Genomic DNA, 27046 nt, shown 5'->3' with positions numbered 1-27046 from the left:
TTGGTGATAGAAATTATGCTGGAGAACACATGATAGAATTCTGCAAAATCAATGATTTGTTCATTTCAAATACCTCCTTAGATAGCATAAGAGACTAATACACACATGGAACTCACCAGACGGAATACATAGAAATCAAATTGACTACATCTGCAGAAAGAGAAGATGGAAAAGCTCCATATCACAGAGAAAACAAGGCCAGGAGCAGAGTGTGGAACAGACCATCAATTACTCATATGCAAATTCAAACTGAAGCTGAAGAAAATGAAAACAAGGTCTTTATACATAACCTCTTAAGATAGGATTTAAATGAGGTACTTAGAAGCAGCAAGATAAACAATAACAGACCTTTGCATAGGCTTGACCTCTCTGAGCTCCAATTCCTCATCTGTATAAACAGAATAATGCTACCTAAGAGTCAGGTTGTTATGAAGACCAGGGATTCATGATACAAAGCACAAGATACATAGTCCCTGGTTCTTTTCTACTTATGTTTCTCCTTGTGTCCAAATTGATGTAAAGAGGATTTAAAAGTTACTACAATTAAGTAAATAAATTTAAAATAGTGAGCTAGAGACATGGCTGGACAAGTCACAGAAATGGAAATCATATGACTCTCAAGTATATAAACTGCTGTATATACAGATGTTTTGAGATAGAAACAAAGGCACATAGAGTTTCAGTAACTTGCCAAGTTTACACATCTAGTGAATTGTGGAAATACAATTAGAATGCAGATAAAATGACTTCAAAGTCAATTTTCATAAACATTAAAGGATAATAATAAGTGGAAAATCACCATTCGTCTGTTAGTTTGGTGTAATGTGGTAGCTTACGTGTTGCTGAGATGCTGGAAGCTATGCCACTAGTATTTTAATTACCAGCAGGGTCACTCATGGTGGGCAGGTTTCAGCTGAGCTTCCAAACTAAGAAAGACGAGGAAGAAGGAGAGATGGACTATTTCCCAATATTTAGTCACTCGTGACTAAAGTCCTGTAGAGTTGTGGGATGACATAAAAAAAATCATACTGAAGAAAACAAAAGGCCATTAAGAAGGCAAGAAAAAACAAGAAAAGAAGAAATGGATACCAGAAGAGACTGAAACTTGCTCTGCAGTAGAGAGATGAAAGGAATGAGGAGGTAAGAGAACTGAATAGAAAATTTAAAAGGTAGCTCAAAAAGACAAAGTTAAGTATTGAAATATACAAAGAAAAAAAATGTGGGAACAAAGCAAACATCAGAATAGGAAGTATAATATGCTACATTTGGGGTAAAAATATGGGAGAGATACACAAGAAATGAATACAAGTAGTTATCTTTGGGGAGTATTGTTGTTGTTGTTGTTAAGTGCTGTAGAGTAGGTATCGACCCATAGTGACCCTTTATAAGATTTCCAAGGAACAGTTGGTGGGTTTGAATTACCAACCTTTCAGTTAGCAGTTCAGTATTTATCCGACAGTGCCATTCAGGACTCCTTGCGGGGGCATGGGGATTTAGAAAAAGGTAATAGGGATATCTAGTGATTGTATATCTCTGTATACACACATATAGTGTGTATGTATGTATGTGTATATGCATGTGTGGACATACATATGCAACATATAGGGTTGGTCCCAGACAGGGATTTGAAGGATGAATAGATGAGCAGAGATGACAATTAATATTATTAGTACAAACTACTATCATTACCAAGAACACTCTAATATACATGCATATGGCATGAATACATAATCTCATTCAAAATTAAAATAAACACAAAAACAAAAATAAAATGTTCACCCTGGGCAAGCCTTTTCTGCCTGCCACAAACAAAGTCAGCTCATCTCTTCTATATTCCTGTCAATTGTGCTATAAATGTTTTTCCAGGCACACATCATTTTGTGCTGCCTTCATTTCTACCTGGAGCCCCTGGTGTCATGCTGTAGGATAAGCACTAGACTGCTAACTGCAAGGTCAGTGGTTCAAACCCACCAGCCACTCTTTGGAAACCCAATACAGGGTTGCTATGAGTTGGAATCAATTTGACAGCACTTGAAAAACAAAACAAAACAAATACTTATACCTAACTCCTTGTGCCGCACTTTGGCCCAGCTAGGTTATGAGTTCTTCAAAGCAGAGTTCTGGTTCTTTCTTTCCTGGATCTCCACTGGGAGTGCAGTGGCTAGTGTGTGGTGAGCATCCAGGACCCAGAGAAGTGGAAGTGGAAAAAGAGAAGTGGGCCCAAGGCTTCAAACCAGTATATTCTAGTTTGACTCTATACTGAATCAGAACCTACCTTTTAACAAGATCACTAGGGAACTATAAGAATAATCTGGAAATTTTGCTAGAATATAGATTCTGATTCAGTATATCTGGGGTTTTTTTAGAATTCAGCATTATTATCTTGATAAAATCCATTTTTCTGAGGCACCATAACTTGATAATTGGTCTCTCTGAATAATGGAAAAACTGATTATTTTTATGTTCTTTTTCATACTTTGCTGTATTTTCAAGGAGTATCTATTTTCTTTATAATTGTTGTTGCTAAGTTTCGTCAAGTTGGATCCGACAGACCCTGTATAGGGTTTCCAAGGAGCAGCTGGTGAGTTTGAAACGCTGACCTTGTGGTTCAAACCGACCTTGCTCTATCCCACAGTACCACACCAGGGCTTCTCTTTATAATTAGAAGAATCAATAAAGTATTATCACTCTGGACTTAGAGATTTTTACTTTATGAAATGAATTATAATCCATTGTACCTGATAATAAAATTATGTAAAAGCCTATCAGTGACAAGGGGGGAAGGCATTCATTTCAATCCCACAAAAAAGAGCAAAATACTATGCAAAAATAAAAATACTGATCGTCCAAACAGTAGCTACAGGAAGAGAATGTGCTTTATGCTAAGAATTTGGGGGATGTTATTAAGTGCAATTGAGTCAGTTCTGATTCATAACGACCCTGTATATGATTTTTGAGGAACAGTTGGTGGGTTTCAACTGCCAACCTTGTGGTTCTCAGTCCAGTGCTATTCTTACAGCATCACACCAGGAGTACTTTCTCCTAAAAGACCCAGGTTTTTTTTTTGTTTGTTTATTAAAAAGGTGCAAAATCCTGGATGAGTATAAAAAGTGTCTCCAGAGAAAATTTTATTTCAGCCCTAACTGTCTCATCCCTAACTGACAAGAGCAAATATTGCAAGGTAATGAAAGAGGTCATTAGAAAGGAACTAGAAATGCCTTCCAATGCTACGGAAGCAATTGACATCTTAATTATATTCTGCCACCTAGTGACAAAGGAAGATTAACATATTTGCTTAGCTTGGCTTCCATAGCAATGAGTGTCTCCCTCCACCACCAGCACACCATAGCCACCTCCTGACCCTACAAGTCCTCAGTACAAAGAGTTCTTCTCTGCTTGGGCTCACTTCTTTAGGAGACACTGAAAATAGGGTCAAGAGCAAAAGGAGCCATAGGCACTGAAGGAAACACAATGGCTAATAGACTTCACAGGGAGCTAGAAGGTCCACCCTCTACTACTCAGACCCCTTTGTTACCACTTGCTAGTTTCTAAGTGCTTCTTGAGAAAACCAGTCAACAAGACTAAAAGGGTCTGGCTGAGGCAGAGCACTTTGACCCTGTTCTCTGTAAGGACAAGGAGTAATAAGCATGGTTATCTCTTTCCGTGAAATTGTTGTTGTTAACGTGCCATCGAGTCAGTACCCACCCATAGTGACCCTATGCACAACAGAGTGAAACACTGTTCGATCCTGGGCCACCCTCACAATTGTTGTCACACTTGAGCCCATTGATGCTGCCCCTTTGCCAATCCATCTCATTGGGAGTCTTTCTCTCTTACCCTCCACCTAGATGATTTTTTTTCATAAATCTTTGAAATCACAAAAGATGGTGGGCACAAATTTCATATTAATTACCAAATATAAGTTGAAAGAATGGCTGTTTTAAAAATGCAACATAGTCATCTTAAATTTATTTCTATTTCCCATCTCACTCCCTCCCAATGTTTCAAAGGACTTATCGCAAGAAAACATTATTGTGTTATTAAGTGCTTTCAAGTCAGTTCTGACTCACAGCAATGCTGTACAGGGTTTCTGAGGAGTATCTAGTGGGCTTGAACTGCTGACCTTGTGGTTCACAGTCCATTGCTGATCCTGCAGTGCCACACAAGGAGTCTAACACAAGAAGATAGATAGATAATGAAATTTCAAATTATAAATTAAACAGCCAAAACTGTGAAAAAACAGAGCACAAACATAATGCTTTTGCTGACTTTTTGATCAAATCCTATCCAGGGGCTCTGTGCAACAGAGTAGAGATGGCCCGTAGGCTCTCCCAGGATATAATCTTTATGGGAGCAAACTGCCAAGTCACTTCTGCCTTGCAGCTGGTAGGTTCAAACCAATCACCTATTAGTTAGCAGCTTAGTGCTTAACCATTGTGCCACTGAGGCCCCTACAATGGTTGTGGTGGTGTGCCGTTCGCTCAGTTTTGACTTACAGAGACCCTGTATGGGGTTTCTGAGGCTGTAAATCTTTACTGGAGCAGAAAGCCTCATCTTTCTCCATGGAACTGCTGGTGGATTCAAACTACTGACCTTGCAATTAGCAGCCCCACTCATAACCCAATCGACTTGTCAGGAATATATTTGCTTGTTTGCAGGGGAAGGGAAGCTTTGTATTTTTAACTACCCACAACTGATTTTAGGAATTTAAGGAATACTGCTATAGATGAATATCAAATACAGTTTTGACCTCTTGGTATAAGTAAAAAGGGAGCTATAATTAAAAAGAAGTAAATATAATCAAGGCCTCAGTAGAAAGCAAAGCTTTTATAGAAAATGTCTCATGTAGGATCTTAAGAAATAAATATCATACACAACGACCCAGTGGATAATATTTCCAGTGATTTCTTTTCTTTTCTTTTTCGTCCTTGTCAAATGTTGCAACAAATTTAATTTGATTATTATATTCTTGATGAAGTCATGGTATGACACAGTAGAATAAAAACACTGGACAGCTCACTAAAACAACGGTGGTTCAAACCCACCAGCCACTCCCCAGAAACTCTATACAGGGTCAATATGAGTAGGAATGGACTCAACAGTACTTAACAACAATGTATTTTTTATAAAACTGAAGGTCTTACATCAGAATGATAACTCAATGAAGGCAATTCTGAGATGGGGTTAAGCTAAATCAGGGGTCTGCAGACTACAACTCCTATTTTGGTAAATATGATCTTGTAGGCACACAGGTGTGCTTCTCTGGTTACATATTGTCTATGGATTATTCCATGCTACAATCACAGAGGTGAGTTGAACAGAGACTATACCATCTGCAAAGACTAGAAGATGTACTATTTGGCACTTTACAGAAATGTTTGCTGACAACAGTGAGACTAGCCTTTCAGTTTTCCATGAGTATCACTTCTCCCTTCTGGCTTCTGATAGGATTTGTTATTGATAAAACTGTTAAGTTATTGTTATTGTTAAGTGTTGAGTTGGTTTGACTCATAGCAACCCTGTATAGGGTTTCTGAGGAGTGGCTGATGAGTATGAACAGCTGCCCTTGCAGTTCAAACTGACTTTGCAGTCCAGCGCCACACCAGGAATAAGAATTCACTCTTTGGGTTAGTGTTTGCTAAACTGACTCTCAAATAAAAATCCAGATTTGTAATGTTTGTCAATTTCCGTGATGTAAATCAAGTTTTTTTTATCTTTTGCACAATTGACATTTGGTATTGTTTAGTGCTGTTGGGTCAGTTCTGACCCGTAACAACCTTGTATAGGGCTTCCTAGGAGCATCTGGTGAGCTTGAAGTGCTGACCTTGCAGTTCAAACTGACTCTGCAGTCCAGTGCATTAACCTACAGTGCCAGGGGTCAGATGATTCTTTGTTGGAGGCTGTGCTTTTTGTACTGTAGGATGCTACTACAATTGTAGTGGCTTCCACCCACTAGATGTCAGTAACAATCCCCTCATTGTAACCCTAGGAAATGTCTCTAGACATCGTCAAATGACTGAGCATATTAGATGGGTTTGGGTTTGTTCTATTGTGGTTGATTGGTTGTTTTTATTTAAATTTATTTATTTTAAGCAAATGTCTACCAGCATTAATGACATTAGTTCTGAAATACTTTGCTTTAAAAGCACTGACAGTGGTTAATTATCAGAACCAATTATGGCGACACTCTTGGGCCAAGGCATCAAAACCATCAGCATTCAGGACACTTCCCCTCCTGTTCCAGGAGAGCAAGCATTCGTCTTTTGGGGGTGGGGGGTGTGAAACTTTTTGTTGTGAATTAAGTGAAGGTTTGCAGGCAAGATTATCAGTTTTACATCCAACAAAATGATTGTATTTCCTTCCAACAGCAGTTGTCCCACTTCCTCCCTGTAGTTCCTAGTTCCATTCCAGCCTCTTTCCCAACTCCTCTGAACCTTGCCCCCAGGCAGATGTTGCCCTTTTGAACTTGAATGGCTGACCATTTTATGGTGAGCCTACCTCACTAGTGTTGTTTTCTCCTAAGGAGCTCTGGTAGTGTAGTCATTACCATCAGGCTGCAAACCTCATGGTCAGCAGTTTGAAACTACCAGGTGTTCCACCGGAGAAAGATGAGGCTTTCTGCTCCCGTAAAGATTTACAGCCTCAGAAACCCTGTACAGGGTCGCTATGAGTTGGAACCGACTCCACAGCACGTAACAACAACAACATACCTATAGTTTGGCTAAAAATGAGGCCACAAGAGTTAATTCCATCCCAGACCTGAGGAATAGTCTCAGATTGCTCCAGTTTCTTTCTGAGCAGCAAACCGAACTTTTGTTTATAATTTTGGGTTTTGTTCACATTGTCTCCCACTCTATGTGAGACCTTCTAATGTGATCCCTTTCATTGTAATTGGTGATAGTAGCCAGCCACCATCTAGTTCTTCTACTCTCAGGGTCATGGAGCTTGATGTTTACATGTTCCATTAAGTCATTGGATTAATTGATCCCGTTCATCTTCAATTTTCATCCCTCTTCTTTCCACCACACATGGAGAAACTAATAGGTGCACCTCAGATGGCTGCTTGTGAGCTTTTAAGATCCTAGTTGCCACTCACCAAAATAGGATGTAGAACATTGTCTTTGTGGACACTGTTATCCGGCATTCATTTTTATCTACAATTTCAGATCATTAGAATGTATGACTATTTCTATCAATCTGACTCTTTGAGAGGTATGAAAATGCTGGTAAGGAGCTCTGGTAGTGTAATGGTTACAAATCGGGCTGCAAACCTCAAAGTCAGCAATTTGAAACTACCAGCTGTTCCATGGGAGAAAGTTGAGGCGTTCTGCTCCTGTAAAGATTTACAGCCTTGGAAACCCTGCAACAGGGTCGCTGTGAGTTGGAACCGACTCCACGGCACATAACCACCACCACCACCAATGTTGGTCTTGAGCTCATGATGTTTAGAGTCACAGGCCAATGGAAGTTCGATAAAGGCTACAGTAATATTATTGTTGCTATATTTTTGCACAAGATCATTCTGCACAATAATCAATGGTATTATCACTCCTGGGGTCCCCCCTTCCTCTTACTAACTGTAATCTTTCTGGGTTCCTAGATAATTAAAGAGACTATAGAGCCTCTGTCTCACAGAATCATGAGAATTTTATCAACTTTATGATAACTCTGGCTCCTTGTAATTGACGATGGAATCCCTCCAACCCAGCACTTGCACTCACTCTGAAATTAAAGAATTATACCATCTTCTTCAGTCTGAAATTGATCAAACTTGAAATCAATATGTATTGATCATTATTGTTGACTGGAATGCAAAGGCTGGAAACAAAGAAGAAGGATCAGTCATTGGAAACTATGGCCTTTCTGTCTCTATCATTGTTACTCTCTCCTTAAACGTTCTCTCTCTCTCCACCATCTTATTTCAGCGTGGTCTCTCACATCACTAAAACAACAGTTCACACCCTTTAATAAATAATACGTCAGCAACAGAGACAAGGTAAGTCCACAAATGTGAACTTTACTTCCAGGCTAAAGATACTAATGGTTGTATCTTATAATTTCACTTTCTGGTAGAATTATTTCCGCTTCTTGATATCTTATGACATATAATACCTGCTCACAGGTATTACAAACGCTTCCATATAAATCTACGTCCTCCCAAATCTCAGCAACAATAAATAAATTAATTAATTATGCATGTCTTTTCCTATTGTTGTTTCCTATAGTCAACAACACTAAATAAGATAAATGCCAAAATTTGTATTTCAAATGTGGGAAAATAAAAGAATATACCACCTTGAATGCTTACTAGAAACCACTAGTAACACAAATTCTAAATATCAGGAGTCCCGAGGTGGCACTGTAGGATAAGCACTAGACTACTAGCCACAAGGTCGGTGGTCCAAATCTGTAAGTTGCTTCTCAGGAACCCTATACAGGATTACTATAAGTTGGAATCAACTTGATGGCACTTAAAAACAACAACCGTTACATAAAGTGGCTTTGTGCAGTGATTTTGTATACGTGCACTCAATATGTAAGAGCTGTAATGCGCTGATTTAGATAAACCGAGAAAGGAAAATATAAGATACAAATGCAAACCTTGGTCCCTTAAATGGGGTGAGTACAACTCACTCGAATTCCATTGGAGATTTCCTTTGGCTGGATTACCTCCAACAAATAATTTAGTAAATATGCCTAAACCCATTTGCTCTACATATAAAATTTTGCCCTGGAGTGTCTTAAGAATAAGACTGATACAAACATCTGAAGGCAATGCAGCAAACCACCATAAATAAAAATGAGATTTTGAGTGCTAAAAGGTTCCCCTTTACAAAAATGGCATGGCCTCTGATTCGAATTTATCCAAACTGAATTCTACTTGAGAACTTAATAATGAAAAAATGTGACAAACATCAGAGACCAATAACAATAGACTTTGAAAACATACAGTAAAATAAAATCTATATCCAAGGCTATCAGATGTATTTGAGAGGGGTCATTATTTCAGGGGGTTGATTATTAGACCCCACCAATTATTATTAGCCTCCACTACTCACCTATCAATTTGTCATACTGTGGTGGCTTGCATGTTGCTATGATGCTGAAAGCTATGCCACCAACATCTTAAATACCAGTAGGGTCACCCATGGTGAACAGGTTTCAACAGAGCTTCCAGACAAAGACAAGGAAGAAGGAGAGGCAGAGTACTTCTAAATGCTTAGCCACTGAAAATCTGATGAATACCAGCGTTACATTGTCAGCTATAGTGCTGGAAGACAAAAAGCTTTATGAATAACAGCAGACCATTATTAGGATGGCACAGGAGAAGACAGTGGTTCCTTCTGATGTGTATGTTGTTGTTGTTATGTGCTGTCAAGTTGATTCTGACCCATAGCGACCCTGTATAGGGTTTCCAAGGAGAAGCTGGTGAGCTTGAACCACCAACCTTGCAGTTCAAACAACTTTGCAGTCTGACGCATTAGCCCACAGCGCCACATAGGGTCAGTATAAATTGGAACCAACTCAATGGCACCTAACAACAACAAACAAAAAAGAAATGTAGCATCTAAGAGATCTGAGGCATCTGTTAAAATTTTTATTTCCACTCTCCCTGGAAGTATCTTACAAATTTATTATAAGATTATAAGATTCAAGATTCATTCATAGTATTCTCAAGTGCAAAATTGAAGCTTCCATAATTTGTAATAAACAACTTTTCATTCAGGGTTGTTATTGTTGTTGCTAAGTGCCGTCAAGTCTGTTCTGACTCATAGCAACACTGCATAAGGTTTCCAAGGAGCAGCTGGTGAGTTTGAACCACAGACCTTGAGGTTCACTGACGTTATGGTCCAAACCGACCTAACTGTCCAGTGTTTATCCTACAGTGCCACACCAGAGCTAGGTTTTATGGCAGTAACAAAAGACCCCAAAATCTATGTTATTTAATACAACAAACATTACACTCTTACCCACATGACCAAAGTGGAACAGCAGAGAGTCTCAACGCTGGTAATCATTCAGAAGACAGAGGTTTCATCTCAATAATGAGCTTCCAGCATCTCCATAGTCAAAGGAAGGGAACACGCAAAATATGTAAAGAGAACTGGCTCTTAAAAAGTCTATCACCTCTCATGTTCCATTGGCCAAAGGGAATCACATGGTCATGTCTAATGTCAAGGAGAGTTATGACTGATGTAAGAGCTGGAATAATGGTGAGCAGTTCCAATGATTACTATTGTGATAATTAAGATGTAGATTAACATCCAAATGTGATGAGTTCTTCAGTCACCTCCTATTACTTACTGCCTTCTTCTGTGTGGAGGATTTTTTTACATAAGACAGAGACTAGAGACTTAAGAGTCCATAAAACCTCATAAGCCTCATGAGTACAATAATTCACAGATGCTGCTAAGCCATTACATAGAGTCAATTCAGACTCATAGCAATGCATATAGGGTTCCCCAGGCAAAGAAGCAAAAAGTCTCGTCTTTCCACCATAAAGCTCCTAGTAGATTTGAACCATCTAATTTGTAGTTATCAGTCCAGTGTTTCACCTACTAACACAGATAAAAGTATTATATTCTAGAAAGGAATTTGTTGTTACTGTTAGGTAGATTGAGCCAGCTCTGATACATAATGACCTTATCTACAGAACAAAACTTTCCGTACATCATCCTCTTAATTGTTGCTATATTTGAGCTCATTGTTGCAGCAACTGTGTGAATCCATCTCACTGACAGTCTTCATCTTTTTCATTGACCCTCAATGAGGTCTTTCTTCAATTGGTTCTTCCTGATGATATGTCCAAATTAAGTGAAACGAATTCTTACCATCCTCGCTTCTCAGGAGCATTCAGGCTGTACTTCTTCCAAGAAATATTTGTTCATTCTTCTGGCAGTCCATGATATATTAAATATTCCTCACCAATACCACAATTTGAATGTTATGACTCTTCTTTAATCTTCTTTTTGAGTTCCAGCTAAGTGTACTAGAAAATCCAACACTAAAGGTGAGAGTATATTGCTTAAACTTCTTTAGGTTCCACCTCAGACTTGAATGGAGGGGGAAAACAACAAAAAAACATTGTAAACAAATTCCGCAAGAGCCGTCTCAGGTGGGGCTTCAGACATGTGACTAAGTCGAGAGACTTAGCTACTGTTAGATATTCTTCTCTCTGTTTTTCATCTTTGCTGTTCACAGCTTTGTCAGCATGTCTTTCTCAAGCCAGCTTCCCCAAATAGGGGAAGGAAAGAAAATATGACACCCCCGCCCCAGGAGCTCTAGACTTACAACAGAAAGGAACTGCAGGCTTTTTCTCATCTGCTCTAGTTAGAAAGATCGTAAGGAAGCCGCGGCACAACGAAGTTGGTACTTTTAAAGGATTCCACTGACTGCTCTTTGAAGATGGGATTGCACACAGACAAGAATGGAAGCACTTGACCCTGTTGGTCAGTCCCTTAATGAAATTACTGTGACACAGGTTGAGGCTCAGAAGTCCTTGAGGTTCATTTCTATTGTTACCACAGATCATCTTTTGGGTACTTCAAGGGCTAAAAACATTGGAGACTGTCAGTTCAACAGCGCCAAGTGTTATATGGCAAATCAAGAGTATTAATATTTTGAACCAAAGTGAAAATTTTGCACAGACTGATCCTGAAGTATTTTTTCTTCCCATACTCAAATCTATACCACACAGTTCGAACTTTCTCTCCTGAGCCTCCTGTTAGTTTTGCTCAACAATGCCCATGGTACCTCATGTTTATTGATCTAAATACAAAATTCTAATTCTAGCTTGTAAGGCTCCCTTCAATACTGCCTCAGTTTACTTTTCCAAGCATTGTTTCCACTTGTGCTACTGAAATATATGTGAATACCTCTCCACAGAAGACACACACACAAAAACTCAGAGATATACAGCAAAAATAAATGAGCAGCTACCTTCAGTTTCCTCCATTCTCCTCTCTAGAGGTAACTACTTTTTCTGGTTTGGCAGTCAGTTTCCATTTAGTGTATTTATAATAAATTCAGTTGCTCTCAAGTCAGTTCTGACTCATGGAGATCTCATGTGTGCCAGAGAAGAACTGTGCTCCATAAGGCTTGCAGGGGTTGATTTTTTTGGAGGCCTTTCTTCTGAGATGCCATTTGTTATTAACTGCCTTGGAGTTGGTTCCAACTCATAGCGACCCTGTATAGGATTTCCAAGGAGTGGCTGGTGAGTTTGAACTGATAACCTTGTGGAAATGACTACATTATATTGGATTTCGTCATGGGGTATTACTACATCTTAACTGCCAAACCACTGAGAATCCTGGCCCAGCCAACTTGAAACTGTCACACCTAACATTTGAGAACTGCTCTAAAGTTTATAAACCATTCCCATACACACGATCTCATTCTATCTTCATCACAACCGTTACTGTGTGTGAGAAAACCGACACTAAGAGATGACGTGAGTTGCTGAAAGTCACACAACTAATAAGCATATTTAAGAATCAATCCAATTCTATCTCTACCATTCCATGCATGTTTCATCACTGGTATTTATTTGTTAAGCTTTTTGACTTCATTAAAGTAGGCAAGGATGTTATACAAGAAGTCTGAGGCAGCAGCTGTACCCCCGGCTGTCTGAAGTGCCTCCACCAGGTTTGGCAACAGCTGTCTCAGTTTGACATCTCACTGGGATCTTGTCAGAGTCCCACCTTGGGGAATGACAAGTTTAATGAAGAAAAATCCAACCTTCCACCTGAACTCCTAGCATTGCAAATTCAACTGACATCTGACAGGCTTGGAGGCCCTCACTGCAGAGAATGGGGTGACCCCAGTCTCTCAGCTCATAGATTATATGTTTGGCAGCTTTCTCTGCAATTGTCTGGTAACATTTGTGCCCTCTTCAAATCTTATTCCCTAGTCCCAGTGTTAATTTAGATGCAATTCAAACAAACACTTACTGGTTATTTCCTATGTGCGAGGCACTAGGGAGATACAAAAAGATATGTAACTCTATTCTTGCATTGGGAGCACTCAAAGTCCCTCAATAGAGTTAGAAACTCCGTACTGTTGATATCTCTTTAGAGACAATACCCTTTGAACAAAGAAACTCTAATGAAACTACTCAAAAATTTAAATACTGTGTTGACTATTTTCCTTTCATATGAACAACAAATTCAAATCTCTGAAGGGCAATGTGAATTCAAGTGCTGTAGAAGGGGCACTTTAAAATTAGTATTTGAGAACCAGAATCTTTTTTTTTTTTTTTTTAAGGAAAGAAGTATATTTGAGGTTTGTGAAATGAGTCATTGCTGTTGGAAGTAGTCACTATGTGAATGAATGACCAAGGCACCAAAGATGTGTTGTGAATTTTGAGATTGAGGTCACAATTTTAAAGTAAAACCAGTAAGAAGAGTTTTTTCCTCTAGCAATGACCAACTGTTTAGATGCGAGTAGAGAGCTTGTTGTTGTTAAGTGCCATCGAGTCGGTTCACACTCGTAGTGACCCTGTATAGTGTTTCCAAGGAGAAACTGGTGGGTTTGAACTACCTACCTTGTAGTTCAAAGTCCAATGCTGACCCGTACTGGAATTAATTCACTATCAAATAAATACATTGGGGACAGAAATTAGAAACTTAAGGTATTAAAGGCTGCTGGGTGGAATTGTATCCCCAATCTTCCATTTAGTAACCAAGTGTGTTAGTCACGTGTACCACTGAGGGAAGTTATTATTATTTGTTGTTGTTTTAGGTGCCATCCAATCAGCTCAAAGTCATGCTGACCTCATTAAACCATGTCAAGTAAAATAAGACTTTGAGCAATGAAACATGGAACTTTGTTTTTAAACTGTGCTTTGGGGGAAAGAGAAAGCTTTGGGAAATGGCTTCATGCATGCTTCCTTTAGAGAGCCTTCATTCTATGTATTGGGTTTTTAGTCTATGGTTACATATCGTATTATTTGTTGTTAGGTGCCATCGAGTTGGTACTGATTCATTACTGCATTATGCACAAAGGAATGAAACACTGCCTGGTCCTGTACCAATCTCACAAGCGTTGCTGTATTTGAGTCCATTGCTGCTGCCACAGTGCCAATCCATCTCATTGGGGGTCTTCCTCTTTTTTCTCTGTCAATTTACCATACATGATGTCCTTCTCCAGGGATTAATACCTCCTGACAATATGTCTGAAGTATGAGAGAAGAAGTCTGACCATGAAGCTTCAAGGAGCATATAGGCTGTACTGCTTCCAACACAGATTGGTTTGTTCTTTTGGCAGTTCTAGGTGCTTTTAATATCCTCCTCCAACACCATTAACTCAAATGCTTCAATCCTTTTATGGTCTTCCTTATTCACTGTCCAATGTTCGTATGCATATGAGGTTATTGGAAATACCATAGCTTGGGTCAGGCGCACCTTAATCCTCAAAGAATACCATTTCTTTTAACTGAAAAAAAAAGGAGGGACAATGATCAGCATGTGCTAAGGTTACAAGAAAGCACGTGGCATATTGTTGTTGTTAGTGTTGTTGTTGTTGTTAAGTACTGTCAAGTCGGTTTCAATTTATAGCGATCCTGTATAGGGTTTCTGAGGAGCAGCTGCTAAGTTTGAACCGCCAACCTTGTGGTTCAAACTGATCTTGCAGTCTAGTGCATTAACCCATAGTGCCACACCAAGGGGGTAATATGTGACAGATAAGATACGTGAAGGTCAGTGACAGGAGCTGAGACTATAAGGAAAAGGAGTGAAGAAACTTCAGGATCACACCAAAATGCTTAGCGTGTGTTCTGAATGGAGCCATAGAAAATGTATGAGTTGGGCTTAGAACAATCTGATTAGATGTGTGACTTAGAATAATTATACTAGCACCCAAGAGATGACACCGGGATACTGGTCAAAGGAGCTACTAGAAGGTCCCAAATGATAGATGATTGTGATCTGAACCAAGGAGGTGGAAAAATGGAAACAGGGAAAGTACTGGAAAGACCACTCAGAAGCTGAATCCACAGAAGAGTAAAAAGAAATATCTAGTTCTATGACCAAGCACTAAAGTCTGAACTGATATAGGAAATCCAGTACAAGAGACAGAGGAGAAGATTGAAGACGTCTCTGAGTTTGGTTTGCAATGGACAATGTGAAGAGCATACAGACATCCAAGCAGTGTCAGTAACCCAATAAGAAAGGTGATCCTGAACTTACTTGTGCTTACTTACTAATCTGTAGTGAACAAGTTTACTTTTTTTTTTTCACCACATCAAAGATTCTCCTTCTAGGTATGGCTGGCATCTGTGTCTCTCCCAACCCCATGGCTCCTTTCTACAGAATCAAAGACTCTTTTCAAATTTATGATTCCTGACAAGGAGGCTGACCCAGCAAGCAAAGTAAGTACTCTATGCTGGAAAACATATGAAAGTATTCACTAAGACTCAATGGGCATACATGCTCTGATTGATGACCATGTTCGTGACAAATAAGGGGAAGTGAGGGAAAAACAGCAATGAAGATGTAAGCTAAGCCCTACAATGTTCAATAGGCTCCTATGAATTTGGGTGGACACCTGGTTGGCCAGCAGTGTGGCAAGACCTGGGGACTCTTGGGCCCAGAGTCAGTGACATAGTGACAGAGGACTAGAGTGGAGAGTGAAGTGTCTAGCTGATAAGAAGAGCGGGCATATGTACAAGAACACCCACACTTGCAGATAATATTCACTTGACCTGGCTTCAATGACTGGATGATCAGAGCTCAACTAGAAGAAGAAAGAAGAGGAAAAAGAGAATTCTGATACAATTTGATGAACTTGACCTACACCTATGGATGCAGTAGCTTAAAAGAGGGAACAAATCTTTACAGCAAGGATCATGCCCACCCTCTCCATACACAGGGTAGATAGGGATGAGCAACTTGGACATTGGCTACCCAAAATGGGGGGGTGGGGGGTGCTTCAAAGGCAAGAAGTGACTGGCTTTCAAGCTTTCAAGAGGGACTCTAGATCCAGAGGGTGTGGAGGAAGGTAGACTCTTCACTGAGTAGTATACAATCTGTCTAGGCGGGGCTGATGAAAAGAAATGTGCATTCATCTCTTGTGATACAATAGTGAATAATTGTTATCAGGACTGATTGTGAGGGTTGGAAATGTAATGGTAGATGTTTTGTAGCAAGGAGGGGAGTGATTAACTTTGCAGTCTAGGAACAGAGGTCCCTGGGACCATTAATGGAGAAGAGCGGAGAGAGGGAACCTACCTAGAGAAGCAGTGACCATGAAGTGGAGAGATGGAAGAGCTCAGGACTTTAGACCCAGAGAAGGAGAGGCATTGTATGCTGACGACAGGGGGAGCAGGCTTGCAGGGTATACCCTGTGGTTGGTTGATGATGCATGGAGGGGATTGGAACCCTGGCAATGAAACGTATACAACAGGATGAATGTAAAACTAATGTTCTCCCATGTAAACTATCACATAATTCACAATAAAACACTCAAAAAAAAGTCATTAGACTTTCAGGTGGGGGACTGGGGTGGGGGCGGGATTGCAAAAACAAAAACAGGAGAGTAATAGACAAAAAGATGAACAAAATGTTGACCACATTGAAACTGTGACATGGTGTTCATTATATTATTATCTCTTACATAATGTTTGAAAAATATTCCAAAATAAACGGTTAAAAATTTCAAAACAAATTAATACATAAGAATAAAATGAACATCCTATTGGCTTCTAAGATCAGAGTTTCAGTTAAATATTGAGGAGCACATGAAAGCTATGGAAGAGAGGGCAGATGATAGATGTCATTTTTTTTAACTTTGTTGGCAACATGACACACTGGTGGGAGGAACTTGTTCCTGGCATCTGTATCATTCATTCATCGTCACTACAAGAAATAGATTTTATATTCAAATCAGGATGATTTCCTGAGGGCTTTAATATAGGGAGTTTTTCAGGGGAGGAGCAGGTTGTAGGAATGCATAGGAATCGTATAGCAACGCTGGTTTTGGTTACTATCATCCACCACTCAGCTGCTGATGGACAACAAAGAGCCATATCATCTCGGTGGAACTCTGTAAAAAGCATTTATTTCTCATGGGTCTGTGGGTTGACTGGAGGTCAGCTAGGCTCAGCGGAGGACTCTGTCTCACACTGGTGTCCAGCTGGGCTTAGCTCCTCACAGCAGATCAGACTCTGCTCCACACGGGAGATCATTCTGGAACACAGACAGACAGAAGAGAAGTTGCGTATGTAAATTCTTCTTCTGCAGCTGTCAGAAGCACAAAAAAGGCATGCAGAAAGCATCTGGGGTTTCTTAAGGCCTGAACTTGGAACCAGCGCGGACTGCCCACATTCCATTGGCCAAAGCAAGTTCTATGATTCAGTCCATGGGAGGAGGGAAGCAATACAACACAGCCTTAATAGGAATAACTACAAAGTTACTTCTGGGAAAAGAACATATAGCAGCAGAAACAGAAAATTTGAGCTAATAATTCACTCTACTATGCACTCTGGTGTGGTGCTGTAAGGTAAACAGTGGACTGGTAACTACAAAGGTCTGCAGTTCAAACTCACCAGCGTTCCTCAGAAACCCTATACATTCTTTTAGTGATGGAACCAGTTAGACAGCACTTAACGATGACACACACCCTAGGGGCAAGGGTTAATTATTCAGTAAGCAAGGTAGGTCTGGACTTAATTGTGCTTACTTATTAACCTGTAAGCCCATGTTTATCTTGCTTACTACGTACTCGGTCCCTATCAAGGACTGAATTTTAAAAGATGCTTTGATTCTGTAGGAAGCTGTTGTTGGATTGGGATGCCAACCATACCTAGAAGCACATCTTTGACATGGTGAAAAAATGTGGAATTGTTCACTACAAATTAGTAAGTAAACACATGTTTATCTTGCTCATTGGGTAAGATGACTACCTATAGACAAGGGGGGAGTTCTGGTGTGGCACTGTGGGTGAATGCACTGGACTGCAAAGTCGTGTGAACCACAAAGTCAAAGGTTCAAGCTCACTAGCCACTCCTCAGAAACCTTACACAGGGTCGCTATGGGTCAGAACCAACTCAACAGAACTTAACAGCAACATAGGCAAGAAGAGGGAGTGGTTGCCAGAATCTCGAACAAGTCATAAGGAAAGAAGATCTGACCTTCCGTCCAGAGAGCCTGAGGAGACCCAGAGTAGGTGGCAGGGGAGTAGATCTCCTGCCTTCCTTCTCAGGGTGATCACTCACTGAACTCAGCAGGAAGCTGGGAAGCAAAGGAGCCCTTCAATGTGGTCCATTCAGGTCAGCCTCCTAGGGCAGGCTTCCGTGTGTGTCCAACAGTTAGCATGAATATGAAGGACAAACAGAAATATAAGCACAGCATGACCCACAGACTACCAGTTGCCATCAAATTGATTCTGACTCTTAGTGACCCCATGTGAGCAGAATAGAACTGCCCCACAACGTTGTCATGGCTATGACCTTTCACAAGCAGATCTCCAGACGTGTCCTCTGAGACATTTCTGGGTAGAGTCAGACCAGCCAACACTTGGTTCAGCTCAGCACTTAACAGTGTCCTCTGAGTCATTTCTGGGTAGAGTCAGACCAGCCAACACTTGGGTCAGCTCAGCACTTAACAGTGTCCTCTGAGGCATTTCTGGGTGGATTCAGACCAGCCAACACTTGGGTCAGCTCAGCACTTATCGGTGTCCTCTGAGGCATTTCTGCATGGATTCAGACCAGCCAACACTTGGGTTAGCTCAGCACTCAACAATGTCCTCTGAGGCATTTCTGGGTGGATTCAGACCAGCCAACATTTGGGTTAGCTCAGCACTTAACAACAGTTTGTACCACTCAAGGGCTACCCACCAACTTGCTGTTGTTGTTAAGTGCTGTCAAGTCCGTTCCAACTCATAGTAACCTTGTATAGTGTTTCTAAGGAGCAGTTGATGGGTTTGAACTGCCAACCTTGTGGTTAGCAGTCCAATGCTTATCTTACAGCACCACACCGGGACTCCACCCGACTAGAGAAGGACAAAATGCCAGTGGGCAGGCAGGAACGTAGTAGACATTCAGCTTTGTGGTGTGAACAAAATCTTCCTCTTTCTCCAGGCCCAGTCCGGGAAAATGAGGGATATGAGAGCTTCGCAGTTGCAGGAGAGCCTCTAAGAGGCCTCCTGTTGCCCCCAGGACATCTGATCCAGGGGGATGGACAGGCTCCAAGCCCTCAGAGGAAGGCTTTTCACTCCTGAAAGGAAGACACAGCTGGAGGTGGAAACGGACAATTAAGACTGATTGTCTGACTCAGCAATAAAATTAGGCTGTGACAGCTAATGATAGTCAAGAGGAGGCAAGTTGCTGCCAGGAACAGACTGTCAGTGCAGAGCTTGGCACTGGAGAGCACCAGAGTATGTTCTGCGATCAATGGCTCTATGAAGCCACCTCCCAAAAGAGAACCTTTTGTTGTGATCTATCCACACAGCCCTAATAGACCTTGAGGGAGTTCTTACTGTTTGCTTCGTTATGTTTCTGGGAATAAATGAGGATGAACCTATTGTAATAAAGATTGACAGCAGAGAGGGTGACTTGCCCAAAGCTGCACTTCAAGTGGAGCATCCCAGGGAGCAGTAGGTTCTAAGTTGGGAAAAAGACTATCAACTTGTTCCCCAAGTCCACTCTGATGGCAAGGAAAGCCCAAAGAGCTCCATTCACTGGGCAAGAAAAGAAAGGCAGTGAATCAGAGGAAAGTGCCTTTGAGGTCAGGCTTAATGGCAGGGTGGGCATTTATCAGCAGAGTTACACTTGCCCAAAGGAGCTATGGTATTACAACAGGTTACAAATTGGGCTGCTAACTGTAAGGTCAGCAGTTCGAATCTCCCAGTTACTCCTTGGGAGAAAGATGAGACTTTCTGCTCTCATAAATATTTATGGTCTCAGAAACTCTATGGAGTTGGTTCTGACTCATAGTGACCCTGCACAGGGTTTCCGAGGCTGTACGGAAGCATCCAGAACCCTTCATCTTTCTCTGGCAGAACCGCTGGTAGTTTCAAACTGCTGACCTTGAGGTTGGCAGCCCAACTCATAACCACTACGCTACCAGAGCTCCTTCAGAAACTCTAACAAGGTTGCTATATCACATTTAACCCAAGTGGGGCAGAGAGCTAAAAGAGCTTTGTAACATTGCTCGAGCAGAGCAGAGGCTAAGGGACCACATAAATAAGGCTCAGGACCATAGAAAGGGCATGGCTGAGAAAAGGTGCTTCTGATGGAAGAACTGTCTCCTGAGCATTCTGGTGCTGAATTGTAACCCCTTAACTTCCCTAATAAACCCCATAATCAAGAGTATTGTCTGTAAGTTCTGTGTGACCCTTGCAATGACTTACCGAATCCCACCTAAACTTTTTTTTATTGTTATTGAGTCCTGGTGTGGTGCTGTGGGTTAATGCACCAGACTGCAAAGCCGTTTGAACTGCAAGATCGGTGGTTCAAGCTCATCAGCTGCTCCTAGGAAACCCTATACAGGGTCGCTATGGGTCAGAACCGACTCAATGGCACTTCACAACAGCAACAACATAGACTTAGAGTGCCTTGGGAGGGACTGTTGATGTCAGAATTCATAAAAGGTGAAGTTATGTCTGGCCTCAGACTTATAGAAATTGACCTTGGGGGATACTGATGTTGATTCTCCTCATCCCATGTAAGGTTAAAGGACATTAGACATCACCACACACACCATTTTTACAAACACCAATAAATTGTTTACACCATGTTTGTTTGTTTTTAACTAAGAGTATGTTCTTGCTAAAAGTAGAAAAGGGAAAAAAATTAAACATGTTATTTTATAAGCAGAGTCCTTCCTATCATGGAGGGGGAATGAACTCCTCAAACTAAGTTCTAGGTTTTATCCAGAGTCAAAACTCAGGGCTTGTTTTTTTACTCTGATCTGCTTTACTGTTGCTGTGAAGCGTCCTTGAGGTACTTCTGACTCATAGCAATCCTATATAGAGTTTCCAAGTAACAGCTTGTGGGTTTGCACAACTAACCTTTTGATTAGTAGTCCAATGTTTATCCTACAGTGACACACCAGGACTCCACCTGTTTTACTAGACCACACAATATTGAAAAAGTATAGAAAGATAGTCTTCAAGAGCACGGACTTTGGAGCAAACTGCCTGGGTTCAAATCACAGCTCTGCTACTCACTACTAACTGCATGAACTCCAGCTAGCACCTTTTAGCTTTGTGTCTTAGATTCTTCTTCCATAAAATGCAGTGATAATACAGCTACAGCCTAGGATTGTGTGAATGTAATGTATTCCAGATGTAAGCACTTAGTGTGGGCCCCATACCTAATACTCTTGGAAGGTCAGTTCTTAGCATCATTGTTATTGACCATACTCAACAGATTCCATCAATCCCCTGACCCACCCCTTCTGCCTATGTGCCGGTCTGCTTAGACATGGAGCACTCCAGCCATGATGACTGTCATTGTCCCAGACAGTGGCTGCTCTGTCATCCTACATCTAACAACGAAGATGACATGCAGAGCCACAATGTAATGTAATGTAATGTAAACAAGATAGCAGCATTATTGCTATCTGTTACTGAGCTTTTTTGACTCATTTATTAATGAGTCATTCCTTTAGCCTATTCTGACACATACATTTCCATTTTCAGATCAGAAAATGAAGCAAATTTAGAATTGGGATAGCGTTCAGTTCCAGACATTGTGCTTAAAATCACTACTCTCTATTCTTGTCTTATGAAATTGGGTTGTGTGCACCCAAGTTGAATACAAGAAATATTACCCTTCTTTCAGCCACTGTCATCTGATGCTCACTCATTCCATTGCCTAATTTTTTTTTTTCAATTTTAACAGGTTTGTTTTATAGCTGATGATTTTTTTTATCAAGGAAGCTGGGGAGTTCGCCGTTATCTATGGATACTTCCATCAGGTTTATGACCAGAGACCTCTAGTGCCCATTGTCCTAGCTCAGGACATTCTCAAGGAAAAAAATTCCCAAACCTCTGCTTCTACTCGTCGGTCTTCCCCTTTGGTGTTTTTGGAGGGATGATAGTAATTACTACCATTTTTTTAAGTATCTACTGGTGGTGTTATTTGTTGGGCTGCTAAGTGCAAGGTCAGTGGTTCTAACACACCAGTGTCTCTGAGGGAGAGAGATGAGGTAGTCTGTTCATATAAAGATTTCATTTCAGAAACTGTAAGTTGGAATGAGCTCAACAGCAGTGGGTTTGGTTTGTTTGGTGCTCCAATGATCATACAAATTGTATTTCAGGTTCTCATAGCCTGAAACGTCAGAATGAAACGTTGCCATCCTCACAAATGCTGCTTTGTTTGAGTTCATTGTTGCAGCCACTGTGTCAACCCATCTCATGAAGGGTCTTCTTTTTCACTGATGCTCCAAATTACCAAGTATGATGTCCTCCAAAGACTGGTACCTTCAGATAACATGTCCAAAGTACATGAAACAAAGTCTCACCATACTCACTTCTAAGGAGCATTCTGGCTGCATTTCATCCAAGACAGATTTGTTCATTCTTCTAGCAGTCCGTAGCACCCATACTACCAAAGAGTTATTATTCCCATTCTTCTTCATGAGGGAATTAAGACCTATTAAGACCCTAAATAGGAGTCCTGGTGTGGTACTGTAGGATGGACACTGGACCACAAAGTCTGTGGTTCAAACTCACCAAGTGCTTCTCAGAAACCCTATATAGGGTTACTACGAGTTGGAAACGACTCAACCGCACTTAACAGCAACAACAATACTAAATAACATGTTTAGGGTCACACACCTAGTATGTTTGGGGCTCCTGATTCCATTTCAGAGCCACCTGACTCTAAAACACGTGTGCTTTCCACCAGGCTACTTGTAGGAGGATGCTCTGGGACTCAGTGGCTAAGTGCTTAACCACTAACTTAAAAGTTAGCATTTTGAATCTACCAGTCACACAGTGGAAGAAAGCTATGGCAGTCTGCTTCCATAAAGGCGTACAGTCTATGGGAAAGTTCTACTTTGTCCTATAGGATTCTGTGATAGTTAAGGTTTTGTGTCAACTTGACTGGGCCAGCTACTCAGAGGTTTGACAGTAGAGACACAGCAATCCCCCACGATGTGGTTTGATGTAATAAACCAATAAGAGGATTAAGGGTGGGATGTTGTTGCTGATTGCCAAGTCGGTTCTGACCCATAACGACCTTTTATAGGGTTTCCAAAGAGCAGCTGGTGAGCTTGAACTACCGCCTTGCAGTTCAAACAGACTTTGCAGTCCAGTGCATTAACTCACAGCACCATACCAGGACTCCAAGGGTGGGATTTATTGTTGCTGTTAGGTACTGTGGAGTCAGTTCCGGCTCGTAGTGACCCTGCACAGGGTTTCCGAGGCTGCAAATCTTTACGGGAGCAGAAAGCCTCATCTTTCTTCCATGAAACAGCTGGTAGTTTGGAACTGCCAACCTTGAGTTTAACAGCCCGATTCGTAACCACTATGCCAATACCATCCTGATCAGATTTATGGGATATTTCCAAGAGTGTGGCATGTAACATCTTTTATCTGACAAGAGATAAAAGGAGAGAGACTTGAGCAGAGAAGGAGAGACCTACTGCCACCAAGATAGAAGAGCCAAAAGTAGAGAGTGTCCTTTGGACCTGCGGTCCCTGAACTGTGAAACTCCTAGATCCTGAGGAAGATTGATGCCAATATGTATGGAGAGCTCCAAGGAATACCGGGGCTACAGATGCTGAAATGAGACAAAGATCTTTCCTCAGAACCTACAAAGAGGAAGTTGTCCCCAAGAACTGACTCTTCGAATTTGAACTTCCAGCCTTTTAAACTGTGAACGAATACATTTCTGGTTGTTAAAGCCTTCCACTTGTGGTATTTCTGTTATAGCAGCATCAGATAACTAAGACAGTTGATATTAATTGGAATTAACTCAATGGCAACAGATTTTCAACCAGACTTGCAGGACACATGGCTCCATTTGGGCTTCTGGAGCATTCTCTTTTTTCATTTGTAAACTTGCAAGTATATGAGTCTCAATAGTCTATGCTATGGCTGCCCATAGAACCAACAGATCTGTGTTGGAAGAAATGCAGCCAGAGTGCTCCTTGGAGGCCAGGATGGCCAAACTTTGTCTCTCATACTTCAGACATATTGTCAGGAGGGGCCAGTCATTGGAGAAGGATATCATGTTTGGTAAGGTTGAGGGTCAGAGAAAAACAGAAAGATCTCCAGCTAGATGGATTGGCCAAGTGGCAGCATCAATGGGCTCAAGTGTGGCAACAATACTGAGGTTGGCCCAGGATCGGGCAGGCTTTCGTTCTGCTGTGCATAAGGTTGCTATGAGTCAGCACTGACTCGATGGTACCTAACAACAACAACAACATGTAGTATATAAAACACTACAAGGAACACACACACACAAAGATTTCTGAAGATGGAAGCAGAGGAGTGGTGAGCTAACCTAAACAAATTCCTAAGGAAGGCTTACTGTAACAGACAGACACAAAACTGAAAAGCAAGTGAGACAGCCTAAGCAGTTTGTAGTTTTGTCTTGAAATAATAAGGCCGAGAGCACTGCGGAGGAGTTCTTTGATGCAAAGTTTTCTGAGCTCTCAACCAAACACTAATAAATCAATTGCTGAGGAAGGGAAGCATCCCAATTAACCCTATTTTCCCAACAGTCAGGATCAGACCAGGACCCTAAAGTCTGGCTTCCTGTCCCTGGTACTCATCTTAAAACAAAAGCATTCCTGTTGAGAAACTATGCACCAAAAACCACAGATAACTGCCTGATTTTTACAACAGGTTTATTTCTCGGGGCTTCTTGGCTGCCACAGTAGGATAGTGGACCATTGATTATTTCTGTGTTTCAATCAAATATTTTTTCCTGAAAATGAGCTAATTTATAATCTAAAGTCAGAGGTTGTCAGGCCTGGGCTTTCTTTAAAATGTGTATCATAATTATTATTATTTGGAATTGCAATCTGGGTCACACTTAAAAAAAAATAAAAGACTTCCTTATGCTTTTGGAAGCCCCTTGTTCCAGGACACTCTGTCCTCCACACACCCCCGCACAGCAGGGCCTCCTCATACATAGCAAGTCATTTGTGTAGTCTTCTCAGAAGATTTCTCCTGCATGAGCCCAATTTTTAACAAAACCCCCAAATCATAATACCCACTCATTCACACAGCTTGCCATTTACAACATGCCAGGTCCAATGCCAGATGCCGCAAAGAATGCAAAGCTATAGGAGGCATGACTGCACTCACTGCTCAGTCTAACAGACATCAAATAAAAATTAGTACATTATGTAATGTTAAAATTTGAAAGCCATTTTAGTGTATTTTGTTTTCTAGAGCAAAATCAAGCATCCAACCACTCCACCAAGCCTCATTTTACCACACGTTGAAAGAAGAGAGTGTTGACATGAATTAATCAGTGTTTAATACATTTTGGACCACCCTGTCAGAGAGTAAAAGGCTTTTGACGTAAGAAGGGAAGATGATAAATAAAATGTTAAGGCCCCTTTTTGTCCTCTCTCTGACCCCCTCTTTTGCTATAATCTCTTTTCCTCCCACTAGACAAATGAAGTAAAAAAGGCATGGGCCCACCTCCACTCTGGAACCCTAGTAGAGATTAGGGAAAAACTGCTTACACTGGTAAAATGCTTTCTTGCATTTATAGACATGACATTGGGTTGGGGTTGTCAGGAAAAATGATCCAAAATGTAATAAATTCAAGAGACTTTCAATGTTGTACTGAACCATTGTTCAACAGGCCCATCCAAGGATTATTTAATTTCTTAAGAAAATGTACCATTTTACTTTCCTATTTACTATTAAGTCTTAGGCTCAATGACATTGAAGGCTAGCTTGTAGATTTGTAACTAGTTGACATGTAAATGATTTCTGGCTGATAAAATAACCCCAAAGGTTAAGGTTTTCTTGCCTTTAATGACATTAACCAGTTTTGTATTTAACCAGTGACCTTATTTTGACATTCATTTTCTAAAGTGTCTACAAATATCCTGTTCATCAAATACAATTTGAACCAGCTTTACCCTCTAACTTATTCCCTCACCGATTAATGAGTTCAGTAAGATTTTGACACATTTATTCTCCATTCTTAAGTCATATTTTCAACTTTTGAAACTCAGACTTTGACAGGAGTCAACCACTAAGCCAAGGATAAGGAGATGTTTCTTTATCTGGCTTTTTCCTCTGGCCTTTATCTCCCTTGGAAACCTCAAAGAGGATGGCTGTGTCAGGAAGGAATTCTGGTTTGCAAGATATTGTTGTTGTTAGGTGCCATCGAGTCGGTACCTACTCATAGTGACCCTATGCACAACAGAACAAAACACTGCCCGATCTTGGGCCAACCTCACAATTATGGCCATGCTTGAGTCCGTTGGTGCTGCCACCCTGCCAATCCATCTCGCTGGAGGTCTTCCTATTTTTCTCTGACCCTCCACCTTACCAAGCATGATATCCTCCTCCTTCTTGACACTATGTCCGAAGCATGAGAGTCGAAGTTTGGCCATCCTGGCCTCCAAGGAGAACTCTGGCTGCACTTCTTCCAACACAGGACTGTTTGTTCTTTTGGCGGCCCATGGCATTTTCAATATTCTCCTCCAACACCATAACTCAAAAACATCAATCTGACAGTGTTTTTCTGCTACTCATAAGGTTTTCAGTGACTAAATATTCTAAAGTAGTTCGTCACTCCTTCTTCCTAGCCTGTCTTCATCTGGAAGCTCATCTGATATCTGTCCACCATGGGTGACCCTGTTGGTATTTAAAATATCAGTGGCATAGCTTCCAGAATGACAGCAACTCACAAGCCACCATAGTATGACAAACTGACAGAGGAGTGGTGGCATACCTGGGTTATCACTCCCAAATCTACTACCAGCAGTGGGGAGTTATTGTCACCTAAATGGTGCGTGAACTGGTCTCAGAATCCCTTCCAGAGAGTCAGCTTTCTAAGGTCACACTCCTGATAATAGTTGTCTTAGCCTGGGTTCCCATAAGAACCAGAAGCTCAGTGAGAAAAAGC

Source organism: Chrysochloris asiatica, unplaced genomic scaffold (assembly GCF_000296735.1).
Source record: "Chrysochloris asiatica unplaced genomic scaffold, ChrAsi1.0 scaffold00069, whole genome shotgun sequence".
Classification (NCBI taxonomy): Eukaryota; Metazoa; Chordata; class Mammalia; order Afrosoricida; family Chrysochloridae; genus Chrysochloris; species Chrysochloris asiatica.
The sequence above is the reverse complement of the archived record's forward strand: the minus strand, read 5'-3'. Positions refer to the sequence as shown.